The 17,129-nt window shown below is 33.1% G+C and overlaps 1 long non-coding RNA gene and 1 pseudogene across 1 annotated transcript in view; one reads left to right on the forward strand and one right to left on the reverse strand.

The window, feature by feature from the left end:
- Positions 1–17,129, reverse strand: part of LOC141520795 (uncharacterized) — a 78,182-nt gene that overhangs the window by 9,010 nt on the left and 52,043 nt on the right. The gene's annotated exons all lie outside the window — the stretch shown is intronic.
- LOC141520443 (olfactory receptor 13A1-like) lies at positions 11,302–12,229 on the forward strand (annotated as a pseudogene).

Consider the following 17,129-nt stretch of genomic DNA (forward strand, 5'->3'; position numbering starts at 1 on the left):
ACCCTATTTATATTTATGATAATTAACTTTGTATTTCCCTTCTTGCTATTTTTCAATTTTTTATCCCTCCTCCACCTCTCTCTCTCTCTCTCTCTCTCTCTCTCTCTCTCTCTCTCTCTCTCTCTCTCTCTCTCTCTCTCTCTCTTACTCCTCTCCTTGTCCTTTTCACAAGTATTTTACTTCTGATTACCAACTTTCCCAATATACCCTCTCTTTTATCAATCTCCGTCTCTTGTTTACTATCCCTGTCCCTTTTTTATTTTCTTATTGGGTAAGATAGATTTCTATATCCAACTGAGTGTTTATATTATTCCCTCTTTGAACTAATTTTGATTAAAGTTTTAAGGTTTACCTGCCATGATACACCATCCTCCCCTCCATAATAATAGATCTTTTATTCCTCTTTTATGTGGATTAGTTTATCCCATTCTAGCATTCCCTTCTTGCTTTCCATGTACTTTTTTTCTCATTATTTTATATATTTTTGAGATATAATCATATCAACATTACTTTATATACATTACCCCCTTCTAATTTCTCTTATAGTATTAAAGATTTTTAGAGTTATAAATATTATCTTGCCATAAAGAAATACAAAGAGTTTAAGTTTATATTGAATGTCTTAAATTTTCTCTTTCTTATGTCTTTTTTTCATTTTTTATGTTGTTCTTTTGTCCTTTAATTGTTCAAATTGTTTTTTTCAACTCTGGATTTTTAATTTAATTTTTAATTTAAAATGTCCTCAATTTTGTTAAATGTTCATTTCCTTCCCCCTGAAAGATTACATTCAATTTTGGGGGGGTAAGTGATTTCTTGGCTGCAATTCTAATTATTTAGGCTCTGTAATTACTCTTTACTTAGTTATTTAGTACCTTTGTGACCTTGGTCAAGTCATTTCAATGGAGCTGAGTTTTTCCCTGCAAAAGAAAAAGTTTGTCTCAGGGTGGTCTCAGTTTTTTTTTCCCTCCATATCTCTGATATAAAGGTTAACAGTAAAATATTTACAGATGAAAAATTCCTAGGATCAAAGAAGTCAACTTGAATTGTTTAAGGTCAAAGAACTTAAAAGTGTCTGAGCTGCAAATCACAGCAGGTTTTTCTGATTCTAAGGTTGTAATTAGCTGCTGTTTCTCTTTTTCCTACACTAATCATGATAATCTGTTTGCTTATCTGTATCCCAGTACTTAGTACATGCTCATATATTAGGTGATTAATAAATGCTTCCCAAATTTAATAGGAAGAAGAAATATAAACCATATGTGGTCCTTGTCTTCTGGGACAAAATGTGGTGAAAGTCAAAGAAAGGGAGAAAATCTAGTGTGAAATGGGAGAAACAAATGGTTAAAGAACAAGGATGCCTATGTTTGGGAAGGGATATTATTTCAGGTAGAAGGTATTAGGGAAGGAATTTTACATTAATCTCATTTGAGGCAGATGCTAATATTATTTTCAATATATGGTGTCACCAGTTAGTAAAAATTATTTTTTATACCTATTCATTATAAGCCGTATATTACTACCCCAAATATTTTTTGAATTTCAATGGAAAAATCTACATTTTGTTCCTGCTAAAGTTAAACTGACTTGTTTATTGAGAGGGGGGGTCCTTTCCTTTGGAAGCCATCTGCTGGTGAATATAGAAGATATCTTGTGGCAAAAATAACACTGAACAAGCAAACAGTGTTGACAGAATTTGTCCTGGAGTTTTATTCTGAGACAATTTCACTTCAGATTGCTCCTTTGCATTTTATTCTTCCTTATCATCATGGTGCTGGCAGGTTCTTCCCTTTAGTGTTAATTATAACCATAGATTCAGGGCTACATACAGTCATGTATTTTTCCTTGCCATGCCAGATATCATCTGAACCACCACAATTCTTCCTAAATCACTGGAGAAACTTTCAGAGAAGAAATGCATTCCCAGTATTGGGTGCATGACTCAGTTGTATTTCCTTACATGGTTTTTCAGTGATGCTCTTTGGGTCCTGCTCTTTATGGCTATGGCTTATGACACCTATGTTGCCATCTGCCATTATACCATGAAGATGAGGAGAATGCTTTGCATGCTCCTAGATGTCAGTGTGTGGGCCATTAGTGCCATCGGTTCAACAGTACACACTGGTCTTATGATACCATTGAACTTCTATGGCCCACATAAAATTGTGCACTTTTTGTGTAAAATACCCACTTTACACTTGCTCTCCTGCACCTCCACATATCTGAGCAATATCATGATAATCATTGCAGATATATACTTTGGAGTGATTAATTTGATGCTCACAATTATGACTCATGGCTTCATTATTTCCAGTATCCTGAAGATCCACAGCAAGGAACCGACCAACTCCTCTCACCTAATTGTGGTCACTATGTATTATATCACACTTACATACACATATATTGTTCCAGGCTCTGGATCCTATGTGGATAATGGCAAAGTAGTGGCTGTCCCATACATCATGATCAGCCCAACTTTAAACTCTCTTATTTATAGTCTATGCAACAAAGATTTCAAAATAGCCCTGAAGAAAATGTTTATATTCATTAAATAAATAATTATACTTTGTCCATAAGATTTAGTTATAATTCTACGTTAGAAATTCCATCAAAAATGATGATATAAAAAGCATTTTGCATTCTAGGAACCTTAGTTATTTGATTGATATAATGATTTTCACTCAGAATCTCAGAGCTAGAATGAACTTGAACCTCATCTCGAGTTCTCCTTACTTCCTCATTTCAGTTTTACTCCACAGGACAACCTCTCAGGCTCATTAAATTTATTTATCTTTGTCCCCTTGTTGCTTGTTTGCACTTATTGAGTGTTGGTTTTTATTTCAGTTTCTCTCACACCATTTCTCTTCTTTTCACTGAAATGCATACCTCTTCATTATTTATGTCATTTACAGTATATCTAATTACAGTATATCTAATTTACAGTATATCTAATAATCTTTATTTCCACTAATATCTTTCTCCCTTGTCCAATGCAATTCATTCTTCAAAAATAACTCTCCCAAAATGCTGACGTGAGTTATGCCCTTTCATTAGAAAAAGTTTTGGATGTTCCTTAAGAAAAATTGTAACAGAGAAGACAAAGTTTTTACCCTTAAGTTTATGGATATTTCCAGTCCCACTATCCAAAACCATGTGTTTTTATCCACATTTTACAGAATTCCTTTATGCCCATTCTATTTTCCAGCTAATCCATGCTGCTGCTGGTGTGTTAAAGACAAGTGGCCTTAAGTGTCAGAGTTGAGAGACCACTGGACTTGGAGCAGGAAGCTTGAATTTGAATTCTGTCTGAGATATCTATGTGTCCTTGGGCAATTTCTGTCATCTTCAGTAATATCGTATGTCAAATGAGGATCATAATATTTCCTGCTTTATAAAATTATTGTGAAAATCCAGAAATATAATAGATACACAATGTGCCTTTTAAACCTAAAAGAGTTATATCAATATTAGTCATTATCATTACTCTTGATTATCTGAGCAAAAAGTACTGGATTTGGAGTCAAAAAATATGGATTGTAATCCTGGGTCTTCTGCTTAGGACATCATGATGTTGAACAAATCACTTCATCTCTCTGAGTCTCAGTTTTCTCTGTTATGAAATCAGTCTTAGAGAGGATGATCTCGAGGTTTTTTCCAGGTATAGAATAAGGATAATATGATTTCTTTCAACTATAAGTCCATGGTATTCTATTTCTATAAATTCTTATAGATAGTTTTAAATTCCTGGAATTTACTTTCTCTTCAGTTCTGCTTTTCTAAGTATTTCTTTCAGGTGAACTCAAATGCCTCATTGTCTTCTAAACTTCTTCACTGAATATTTCCTTAAATATTTCCCAATTTTATGTGAACTTTTTGGAATTCATTTTAAAAAATCTGAGCTCCAAATTTCTGTCCTCCTTTTTCCTTTTCCTCCTCTTTGAGAAGACAAATATTTTGATATTAATTATACAAGTGAGGTTATGAAAAATATCTTTCCATATTAGCCATGTTGCAAAAGAGGAAACACATGAACGTGATGAAGATAGTAAAAAAAAGTATGCTGCAACTTGTATTTCATCAGTTTTTATTTAATCACTTCTCTCTCTTGGGTGAATAACATTTTTTTTTTCATTGGAATCTTGGAATTGTCTTAGATCATTGTCTTCCTCACAGTAGTTATGTCTTTCAGTGTTGGTCTTTCTTACAATGTTACTATTTCAATGTCTAAAGTTCTTTTGGCTTTGTTCAATTCTTTTGGCATATACTTTCATATAGGTTATCTCAGATTTTTCTGAAACAATCATGCTTGTCATTTCTGTTATTAAGATGGTTAACTGTGAGAATTATATATCACAATTTGTTTGGTCATTCCCCAAATGATGGACATTGACTCAATTTTCAAATTTTTTGGCACCACCATGAACTGCTATAAATATTTTTGTATATATTTTATTCCCTCTTTTTTGATCACTTTGTGATAACGACCTAGCAGTGGTATTGCTAGGTCAAAGGGCATGCACAGATTTATAGTTTTGGTGTCCTAGTTCTAAATTGTTAACCTTACTGTGTCAACAAGGCACCACTCCAACAATAGTTCCTTAGTGTCCCAACTTTTCCACAGCCCTCTATGATCTGCCATTTTCACTTTTGGACATATGAGTCAAACTGACACATATTGCTATATCAGAGTTTGCTTTTCATTTCTTTAATCAGTTGGAATTTAGAGCATTTTTATGTAATTATTGTTTTTTTATTTCTTCTGAAAACTGGCTCTTCATATCAATTGACAACTTATCAACTAGTGATCAGTCTTATTTTTTTATAAATTTGGCTCAATTACTAACATATTTGAGAAATTAGGCTTTTATCAGAGAAACTTTCCTTAAATTTTCTTCTCTTTTCTGTTTTCCTTATAATTTTTGCCACATTAGTTTATTTTGCAGAAACTATTATATTACATTTAATCAAAATTATCCTTTGTATGTCACATGATCCTCTCTGTCTCTTATTTGATTATAAACTCATCCCTTATTCATCTGACACATACACTTTCCTATGCTCTCTTACTTATTATTTCACCACTTTTTAATATAGTCTGGAATCTGGTACTGGTCCCAATTTTTCTTAAACTTTATGACATTTATTTATGAATTAGTAAAATATAAGCTCTTGCCTGAAGAGCAAGAATTTTTTGTTCGTAAGTAGTAGCATAGTGTGCTGTCACCAAATCAGTGATCAATATCTATTATGAAATTAAATTAAATGAAAAGGAATATCTGTGCAAAAGTAAAGAAATTAGTACGTTGTTTGTAGAACTATCAATTTGTTCAACCATTCTGGAATCCAATTAGGAACTATGCTTCCAAAATCTCTAAACTTTTGACCCAATCATAGTGCTATTATCCACATACCCCTGAAAGACATAAAAAAAGAGTAATACAATGTACATGGCTAAAACTGTTTGTTGGCATTTTTTTGATAGTATAAAGAACTGGGAACTAAAAATATGGTAAACAGAAATTGGAAAATTAAAATAATATGGAGTATTAATTAAAGAAAAACTGTAGTGTTTATCAAAAATGATAAAAGATATAGGTTCAGACAAACTACATAAGATACATAAAGTGATGAGGAATGAATAGATTAATTTCTAGGATACTATTGTAAAAAAATGACAATTTTGAAAGACTTAAAAACCTTGATGAATGCAATGATCAGCCAAAAATCTCAAAGGACTGATGATGAATTATGCTAAAAAGGGGAATAAATTAAACATAATGAATAAAACACAATTTTGGGAAATGGAAAATTAGGAACTTTTTATTACAAGACTATGCAGATTACTTCAGGATTTTTTTCTTTTTTCAAGATTTCTTTTTCAGTAGTTGGTAGAGTGAGAGAAAAAAGAAAATAATTGTTAACTGAAAAAATAATAAAAATTAGAATTAAAATACATTATTAGTGTTCTTAAATAATAACTGAGTAAACAAATTAAATGTGTTTCTTTTTTCAATTAATATTTAATTTTATTTTTCAAATTACATGCTGTGAAAGTTTTTCAACATTCATCCAGATGCATTATGCATATTTTTAAGTTGCATATTTTCCTTCCACCCTCCCTTCCTACCCACCATCCCCTTAAAGGTGAACAGCTTGGTGAATATTGTACACATGCATTTCTGTTTAACATATTGGCAAATTAGCCATTTTTCTGTATGAGAAATAGAAATTTTTAAAAAGTGAATGTAGTAGGGGCGGCTAGGTGGCATAGTGGATAAAGCACCGGCCTTGGAGTCAGGAGTACCTGGGTTCAAATCCTGTGTCAGACACTTAATAATGACCTAGCTGTGTGGCCTTGGGCAAGCCACTTAACCCCATTTGCCTTGCAAAAAACAAAAACTAAAAAAAAAAAAATGAATGTAGTGTTCATTCATACTTTGTAGTTTTTTTTTTTGGTTTTGTTTGGTTTTTTCCTTTCTTTGGACGTGGATAGCATTGTCAATAGCAGGTCTCATAGGGCTTTCCTAACTTACTGAACTTCTGAGAAGAACTGCATCCATGAAGGTTGATCAATTCACTGTGCTGTTGTTAATGCGCTCAATTTTCTCTTGGTTCTGTTTCCTTTGCTCAGCACCAGTTCCTGTAACTCATTCCATGTTTCTCTAGATTCTGACCATTCATGGTTTCTTATAGATGAATTGTATTCCTTAACATTCATACCAGAATTTCTTCAATCATTCCCAATTGATGGTTTTCTCTCAATTTCCAATTCTTTGTCACAACAAAGATAACTATTATGAATATTTTGGAAAAGAATGTACCTAATACTTTCTCACAGTAACATGTGGGATACTGAATTTTATTCATCTCTTTCTTTCTTTCTTTGGAATTTATGAAATATGGCTCTTAGGGGCAGCTAGGTGGCGCAGTGGATAAAGCACCAGCCCTTGGAGTCAGGAGTACCTGGGTTCAAATCCTATCTCAGACACTTAATAATTACATAGCTGTGTGGCCTTGGCCAAGCCACTTAACCCCATGTTTGCCTTGCAAAAACCTACAAAAAAACAAAAACAACAACAAAAAAAAAAGAAATATGACTCTTAATTCTCCTCTGACTCTCTAAAACTGGGGAAGAAAACCAAAGCGATAGTTCTTTCAGTTAATATTTATTGAACACTTGTTATATTCAAGACAATGTACTAGGTACAGGGCTTGCAAATTCAGAATCAAGAAAGTTCCTGCCCCTGAAGTCCAAAAAAGAATTTACAAAAATCAGTTAATGGTGACACAGAAACTAGTCCACACAGCTTTTATTCCTTGGTATTTTCTATTACTTTTTAATTTCTCTAAATACCACAGCAGGTAAATAAGGAATTTCAGTTTAGAGTTGCTTCTCAACAGTTCCTTTAGAATTCAGAATTATAACTAGTGAATTTTGGACCAGGAAGCAGGAAGCCTGGTTTCTACATCCAATTCTGCAACTGATTTCCTTCATGACTTAACTCAGTTTTCCTCTCTGTATCTCAGTCTCCTTATTCTAAAATGATGGAAAGATAGATGATCATTAGCAATCCTTTCTCTTCTAAAATTCTAAGGGATGTTAGGAATTTTTCTTCTGGCAAGTTGACCTGGCATTGAATTTATATCCCAATAGTAGTCATGACACCATCACCATCAGTTAATTGTTCCTTCAGGATCCCTCCCACAGAAAGCTGATTGAGACAATCCCTTGAGACCTATGTGAATCTATCCCCTTTAGACATTATGCTTACTGTTTTCTTAAAAGCTGGTTCATTCTTTGTTTCCTCATGAATTGCCATGCAAATGATCAGAAATCTTAATGTCATCATATCTTGCATGTCATTGGTCTTGAATTACCTGAAATAATTCTCCTCTCCCAACTTTAGTAAAAGTAAGGCTCGAGGATAACATCTAGGGAACTGCCAGAGAAGTGTCTTCATTTGATAGTAATCATGGAAGAGTTCCAGGTGAGAACACTTTTCATGACTCTTGGAGCTTAGGAGATTTCCTCAATAAAAAGAAAGATATGGCAACCTCTTTATTTTTAGACATGTTTTTATGAGTGTTGGGAAATTCTAATAAATCTATCAATGAAGCATGGACACCTCTTTGTAAATAATTGGCTTAGAGATCTGCTTCAGATACTGAGTCATTAAGTGACTTACTGGCCCATGGTCACAGAATCAATGTTTCTGTCTGACTCCAAAGCTGGTACTTTGAAATTCTCTCCTAGCTGACCAGCATTAGTCCTTAAGCATCTGTCTCTGTTTATCTTGGTGTGTGTGTGTGTATGAATATATTTATATCTATATCTATATATAGAGATATATAGACAAAGAGAGAGATGCCTTTCTCTATTTCTATATACATACATATATCAAGATGTGTATATATATATATGCATCTCTATATTTGTATGCATATATATTTTTTCATAGACACCAAGTGGTTTGATTCCTGGCAAGTCATTTACCTGCTCTATACCTCTGAATAGAAGGAGTTAGATTGGAAGACTTTTCAGAGCTTTTCAAACTACATTCTAAGAGTCTGCTTGTAGTTCACATAATCAAGCAACCTACCAATAATTAACAAGCATTTAAAAAAAAAGTTTGTGTACCAGATAGTTAAAGTATCAATACTTAAAATAAGTTAGATGGCTCAGAAATGGTGGTGATAGAACCAGATGACATTGTCTGGAAGGGTGGATATAGACCCACTTCTATTCCTGAATCCCCTTGCCATTCATTATGATATAAGATTTATATGCATCCTGTCTGGTTTCTTGTTTACTGTTATGTAAGGATTTCAAAGGAATGGAGGTTAAAATGTAGTTAACAAAAAAAAAGACAACAAAAATATGAAAAGCATCAGATTCACTCATGGACCCCAGGTCAAGACCTAAAGTACAAGGTGACAGAGTTTCTCCCTGAGGGAGGTTTACACCTAACATTTCTGATGTTAAAGTCTGGAAGGAATAGAAAGAGTAGACAATTTATATTACTAAATCACATAGGCAGTGGAGTTTTTTGTTAGCATATTATGGGGGCAAATAAAGGGAATCTCTTTAATCTCTTTAATCATCTATTCTCTCTACTATCTAAGGGGAGTGGGGGAAAATAATTGCTATGCCCAATTCATGAACTGGAAAGGATGAGTGAAAGTCATCTCATCTACTATTCACCCATCCTTACCTTTTCTCTCTACCTGGCAGACTTCCTTCTCCCAGTGAAAATACTTATTGATTGAGCCTTTATGGGAATGTTGGTAACTGATCATGCCAGCTGCTATTATTTAAGACTATTAAAATAACCTGCTAGTTAGAGCGTGCCTCAAGTGTCTCCCTACTGCAGGCTATCCTCTCCTGAGATGAGAAATAAATATTCCTAAAGTGAAGATCTGACCATGACACTAACCCCAGAAATAAACTCTAGTTGTATCACTACAACGTCTAGAGTCAAATACGAAATCCTTTGACATTTAAAATGCTTTCCTATTATACTTTACCCTATATTTTCAAACTTCATGTATCTCACATCTCACCACCTCCAGTTATCACAGACTCTCTGATCCAGTAGCACAGCTTTGTTGTTTTGCTCACAGCACCCCATTTCCTATTGTTTGCTGCAGTGTCCTATTCTTGGAGTGCTCTCCCTCCTCATCTCCTTGTTATCAAGGAATTCACAGTCTAACAAGGGAGAAAACATGCAATCAACTCTATATAAACAAGAAATGGACAGGATAAATTGGAGATAATGTAAGAGGTCAGCCACTGGAATGAGAATGGATCAGAAAAGACTTCTTGTCAAAGATGAGATTTTTAGATGGGACTTGAAGGAAAGAAAGAAAGAAAGAAAGAAAAAGAAAGTGATAATGTGAAGGGAAAGCATTCCAGGATTCAGGGACCAACCAGGGAAAATGCTCAAAATCTTGGGAAAGAGAATTTTTTTAGTGAAACAGGAGGGGAGTGACACTGAATCACACAGATTGGAGAATATTAAAGGGTGCAGATTATGAAAAGCCTTGAGAGAAAGAGGGTTTTATATTTTCTTCTAGTGAAGACAGAAAAGCATAGAAATTTGTTGAATAAGTTGGAAAGTGTCATGGCAAATTAGGAAGATTAATTTGACATTTGAGTGGAGGGAGTGAAGGGGGTAGTGTGGAGAGTATCGAAGTAGGGAGATCACCATAAGGTTTTGAAAATAGTCTTGTCATGAAATGATGGGAGTCTACATTAAGGTGGTCACAGAGTCAAGAGAGAGAAGATATTCATGAAGTATTATTATGAAGTTTCTGAAGTATTATAAAGTTTATTCTGCCTGAAATGATGTTTTGAAAGTGAAATCAATAGGACTTCACAACAGATTTAATATAGGGAAATGAGAGAAAGAAAATGCAAAGACACCTGGTCTGTAAGGCTGACTTTCTGGGAAGAAAGGGGAAAGGGTTTAAAGGGCAAAAAGAAATAAGTTCAGGTTTTGACTTGTTAATTTTAAGATATCTCTGGGACATCCAGATGGAAACATCTAAGAGATAGTTGTAGAGGCAAGACTGAAGGTCAAGTGAGAGATATGCTTTATTGTATGAATCATCAGATGGCTCCAATTCATTGCCAGTCATTGTATTTGTGTTCAGCTACCTCAGATCACTGACTCCTTTATTGGCATGAAGCCTGAGTAACAACTGCAGTGATTGTTTGGGAAAATCAGAAGATCCAAAGGAGTTCCTGTTCTGGTGAGAACCTGATTCTTTATTCTTTAGTATCGTATGAGTCCAAAGACCCTTTCCTGCCACAATTTGTAGCTCAGGAAAAGATTGTCTAGTCTTCTGTGTTCCTCAGAGTTTGATGATCTCCTGTGTAACTCCACTATTATATGATAATAGTAACTCAATAGCATAAATTTTTCATTTAAATTGGGGTAGGAATAGTAACATCATTAAGTGCTTATCCATTGAAAAGGAAAATACAATGAAAAAAAGCACAAAACAATCACATGTATGCCTTATTCTTACTGAATTGAGTATATTGTTATCTACTTTCCACATTTTAATAACAGTCTTTAATTTCTATCCATAGTAAATATTGAGCCTTGCATCAGATTTTTACTTAAATCAGCCAATAAAAATCATTCTTTTTCTTTCTTCATCAGGTTTTGTTTGCTCTCCACAAGGGTTCAGAGGACCCACCAATGACATATCAGGGACACAACAGACACTAATGATCTTCTACCTACTTTGAACTTATCGACATCCCCCATGCCTTTGACTAATCAATCCCCCAAACCTATGGCATTTAATAACCAGACATTAGTCACTGAATTTATCCTACAGGGATTCTCTGAAAACCTTGATATCTTTGTCTTTTGTTTCTTCCTGTTTTTCTATCTCATGACTGTTATTGGCAACTTCCTCATTATTGCTTCAGTATGGGTCACTTCAGGTCTTCATACCCCCATGTATTTTTTCCTAATCAATTTGGCCTTCTTGGATATCATTTGCACAACCACAGTGGTACCCAAATTGTTGAAAAATCTGATGGAGGAGAATAAAACCATCTCCTTTGTTGATTGCATGGCCCAAGTCTATTTCTTCTCTTGGGCTGTGGGTTCTGAGCTCATTCTTTTCACAGCTATGGCTTATGATAGATATGTGGCCATTTGCCGACCTTTGCATTATAGCACTCTGATGAACAACAAGATCTGTGGGGTGTTGGTGATTGTGGTGTGGATTGTGGGTAGGATGAATTCTGGAATGCACACAGGGTTGCTTTCACAATTGTCTTTCTGTGGTTCTAATATCATTGAGCACTTTTTCTGTGAGATCCCCCCAGTCTTGATACTTTCTTGCTCCTCAACAATGGTGAATGAGCTTATGACACTCTTGACAGATCTCCTGGGTGGTGCCAATTTCCTTCTGACCACAACATCCTATGGTTTTATGATTGCCAATATCTTGAAGATCCTGTCTGAAGAGGGGAAGAAGAAGGCATTCTCTACCTGTTCCTCCCACCTCATGGTGGTCACTATGTACTATTTTTTCTGTAATTTGTGCTTATATAAGCCCAAGTGCCAGTTATTCTCCTGAAAAGGGGAAGGCTGTGGCTGTGCTATATACAACTCTGAGCCCTGCTGTAAATCCTTTAATTTATACTCTGAGGAACAAGGATGTCAAAGCAGCCCTCAGAAAACTCTTTGTGAGGTTGTCCTCATTTTAGAGTGCCTTGAAATGTCAATATACTTCAGATAATAGGTACTTCCTCTAAGTCAGGGATCTTAACCTGGTATCATTGAATATAAAAATATTTTTCCTTAAAAATTTATCCTTATATAATGATCAATGTTGGAAGGAATGTGGGAAATCTAGGTCACTAATACATTGTTAATGGAACTGTGAACTCATCCAATCTTTATGGAAAGCAATTTGGAATTACACCCAAAGGGCAACAAAAATGTGCATACCCTTTGATCCAGCAATACCTACTGGGTCTATACCCTGAAGAGATCTTAAAAAAGGGTAAAAACATTACTTGTTCAAAAATATCCATAGCAGCCCTGTTTGTGGTGGCAAAACATTGGAAACCGATTGCCTTCTGTGGCGGGGGGGCAAGGAAATGAGATTAGGGGAAAATTTTGAAATTCAAAATGAATAAATAACATATACATATACATACATACATATATATATATCCTTAATAGTAAGTGTTGCAGATAGGGTACTAGACTACTAGACTTGGATTCAACAAAACCTGAGTTCAATCCCAGGCACAGGCACTTACCACTAAGTATCAAGTCATAAATTCTTCCCTGTCTCAGTTTCCTCATATGTAAAATGAGTTTGGTAGTAGCTCTTGCTTCTCAGGGTTAATTTGAAGATGCAATGAAATAATATTTGTAAAATACTTTGCAAACGTTAAAGAGTTATATAAATCTTATTGCTATTATTATTACAATTATTATTATTATTACTTCATTTGAATAATCCTATATCTTTTATCTAAAAATTATTTTGAAAAGATGACCATAAACTTTCCCAACATAACAGAATTCCTTGATCCAAAGAAAAATAAGAGCTTTAAATGGTTTAAATGAAAAGAAAATGAAAATTGCTACAAATGGAAATTTTTGTGATCACTAGTGCTGATGATTTAAGTATACTTATATATAATATATATGTATATATATATATATATATATATATATATATATATATACTGTTGCTATCTTATTTCTTTTAATCAAAGTGTATAATGTTCTGGGATTTGAAATATCATTGACTGATTTTATCTTACTCTCGAGAGAATCCTTGATAATTTAAATGGAATAGGACATTAGAAGTTTATCTAATTCATCCTCATGTTTTCAAGCAAAACTGAATCAAAAATCTACCTAGCCGCATGCTTTTCAATAGTAATAGTGACTTGGGAAAATCTAGAAGTCAATTACAGTTCCTTCTACTTTAGCTTCTGTGATTTCTTTTTTTTTTTCTTACATGGATCCCAGATACTTCAAAGTTCAACTTTTTTGTTCTTTCATGGTTTCTTTTTTCTTATCTCTTGCAAGTTTTTCCTTTTACACTTAGGTGATGGGGGCTGCTTTTGAATAGCTATCTAGCATGATGGGTCAGTGTCCCTGGAAATGTAGCATTAATTAGCATTGCTCAGGGATGCTTCAAACTCTCTGAGTATAAAGAGCCTGCAGAGAGAAACAATGACTGAGCTGAGCAGTTGAGGAAAGTGACTGTTTTCACCCAGAGGCCTGTCAGTCCTTGTGGAACAAAGAAAGACCTTACCAGTGTTTTATAATTTTCTCAAGTCTCCTAAAGCATAAAGCAGAGTGAGCAGAATACTGAATATCAAAGACACTTGGAGTTGAATCTGAGTACTTGTCTATATATCTAGATTTACAGATCTAGTGTTGGGAGGTAACACTAAAACCATCCAGTCCCATTCAGGCCCTTTATAGATAAGATAATTGAGTTTTAGAGAATTGTGTAATTGATCAAGGTGATCCAGGAAGTGAGTGACAGGCAGTATTTGCGCAGGTCTTTTGGGTGCTTCCATTTTGAAAGTACCATATTTTACATTAGCTTTGTAATTGTGACTGGATATTATAAAAAGATCTGAGTCCCGATTCCTGATTCTTTTTTTTTTTCAGATTAATTAGGAAACATTTATAAAGTACTTGTTTTGTGTTTTTCAAATTTATTTTTTTAATTTATGGAATAAAGCAAATATTTCTATAAGAATATATAATAAAAAGATTAATACATATGAAACTAAATCTATAATGCAAAACTTGTTATTTCTTTCAACAAAATTATCATGTAAATTTCCTTTTTTTCCCTTGTTTTCTTCTCTACTCTCACCCTCCATCTGCCCTAGAAATAACTACTATTATAGCAGTATGTTAATAAATTTAAATGTCTTCTCTACATATTTTTACTTGCTAGTTCATTCTCTAGATACAGATAGCAACTTACTTCAAATGCCCTTTCTGGCTAATTTGGATATTTATAATTATCAAAATATCTTATTCATTCATTATTGTTTTTAAAGCAATATTGCTGTTACTGTATACAGTGTTTTTTGTTTCTGCTCATTTTGCTTTTCACTATTTCATGCAAATATATATATGTTTTCTAAGATCATTGAGATCTTAGATCTTCATCATTTCTTCCAGCACTTTAGTATTCCACTGCAATTATATACCACAACTTTCTCAGTCATTCCTCAATTGATGGGACACCTTGCAATTTCTAGTTCTTTGCCACCACAAAATGAGCTGATATTAACATATTAGAAACTAAAGATTCTTTTCCTTTTTATCTAAATCATCTTTAGAATTAGATTTAGAAGTGGTATTGCTGGTTCAATAGGTAAAATCAATGTAATTACTCTGGAGATTGCTCTACAAATTGGTTGGTTTAGTTCATAGTTCCACTTCCAATTATTATGGTCCCAACTATTCCATATTTCCTTCAATTTTAAAAAAAATTCCCCCTTCCATTTTTGCTGTTTGGTTAATCAATAATCATTCAGAACATTTTTCATATGCCTATAAATTATTTTGATTTCTTTACTGGAAAGCTACCTGTTCATATCCTTTGATTATTTATCAATTGCATAGTTACTTATTTTAGATTTGGCAAAGTTCTTCATATATTTTTTAACATCAGAACTTTATCTGATAAAATGCCTAAAATTTTTCCTCTAAATTTTTGCTTTCTTTTTAATCTTTGCCACATTTGTTTTATTTGTACATACGCTTTTGAATTTCGGGCAATCAAATTATTCTTTTGTTTTCTATCTCTTGTTTACTCATGAATTGTTTACCTCTTCCTAAGTAGGATAAGTAATATGTTCTATGGTCTTCTAATTTTCTTGTAATATATTTCTTTATATTTTTGTCATATATTCATTTTAATTTTATCTTGATAAATGGTGTAAGACATTGATCTCTTCCCACTTTCTGCAATACTGCTTTCCAATTCTCGCAACAGTTTGAACCAAATAATGAATTCTTATTCCTAAATTTCTTATAATTTTGATTGCATTGATTTTGTTTGTGTAAAAACTTAGATTTACATAAATAAAATGATCATTTTACATTTTATAATGCTCCATCTTTTTAGATTTTAAATTCTTCCTTTATCCATAGGTTACAGATACACTATCCTACATTTGTTTAACTTGCTTATGTTATCACTGTTTATGTGTAAATCATCTACCCAATTTGATCTTATATTGGCATTCTGTGTAAGATGTTGGTCTCTACCTAGTTTCTACCATCTTGTTTTCCAGTTTTCCCAGCAGCTTTTGTAAGTTCATAGGATTTGTTATATACTAGATTACTATGTTCCTTTACTATAGTGTTATTTTTACCTAATCTATTGCACTGATCCATCACTCTGTTTCTTAGCAAGTACCAGATTGTTTTGATAATTACTGCTTCATAATTCAGTTTGAGATGTCTTAGTGTTAGAATTCCTTGTATTTTTTTCATTCTTTCCCTTGATATCCTTGAGCATTTGAAACTGTAGATACACTTTAATATTTTTCTATCTCTACATAATAATTTTTCATAGTTTGTTATGACATATAATAAATGTAGTAGAATTGTCACTTTCATTATGTTGAATTGGTCTATCCATGAGCAATTAATATTTTAGATCTGACTTTGTCTTGGCAGAAAGACTCTCTCTAGTATTTTATATTTTCTACAGTTACTTTAAAAAGAAATTTTTATTTCTAACTTGCTAGTTTTTTTTTTTGATAATACTTAGAAATGCTGATGATTTATATTGGGTTTATTTTGTACCCTGCAACTTTTTTTGAAGTTGTTAAAAGATTCAAGTCATTTATTCAGTTTATTTTCCAGGATTTTCTAAGTTTAATATCACATCTTCTTTAAAGAGTGATTGTTCTTTTTCATCATTGCCTATTCTAATTCTTTTAACTCTTTTTCTTATCTTATTGTTTTGGCTGAAATTTCTAATACAATGCATTAAATTACAAAGTTAAAATTGGGCAGCCTTCCTTCACATCCAGCATGGTAAGACCTCTAGCTTAATACCTATTACAGATAATGCTTGCTAATGGTTTAAGAGAAATATTGTTTATTATTGTAATGTAAACTCTATTCCTGTTGATTCTAGTGTTTTCCACAGGAATGGATGTTGTATTTTATCAGAAATCTTGTTTACATCTATGAAGATAATGAAATGAATTTTGTTGATTTTGATATTTATATATTCAGTTAAACTGTTTCCTAAAATCAATCTCTATATTTCTGTTTTAAATTCTACTTGATCTTAGTGTATGATCCTTTTGATTTATTGCCATAATCTCCATGCTAGTATTTTAGTTAAAATTTTCACATCAATATTCTTTAGGGAAATGGGTCTAAAATTTTCTTTAACTGTTTTTACTAATCTTGATTTGGGAATCAGCACCATATTTATGTGTTTTAAAAGCATTTTCGCAGAATTCCTTCTTCACATTATTTTCCAAATATTTTATGTAGTATTTGGATTAATTGTTCTTTATATGTTTTGTAGTATTCTCTTGTGAATCCCTCTGATTCTGAGATACTTTCTTTGGGAGTTCTTTGATGATT

This window comes from Macrotis lagotis, chromosome 4, assembly GCF_037893015.1.
Source record: "Macrotis lagotis isolate mMagLag1 chromosome 4, bilby.v1.9.chrom.fasta, whole genome shotgun sequence".
NCBI classification, from domain to species: domain Eukaryota; kingdom Metazoa; phylum Chordata; class Mammalia; order Peramelemorphia; family Peramelidae; genus Macrotis; species Macrotis lagotis.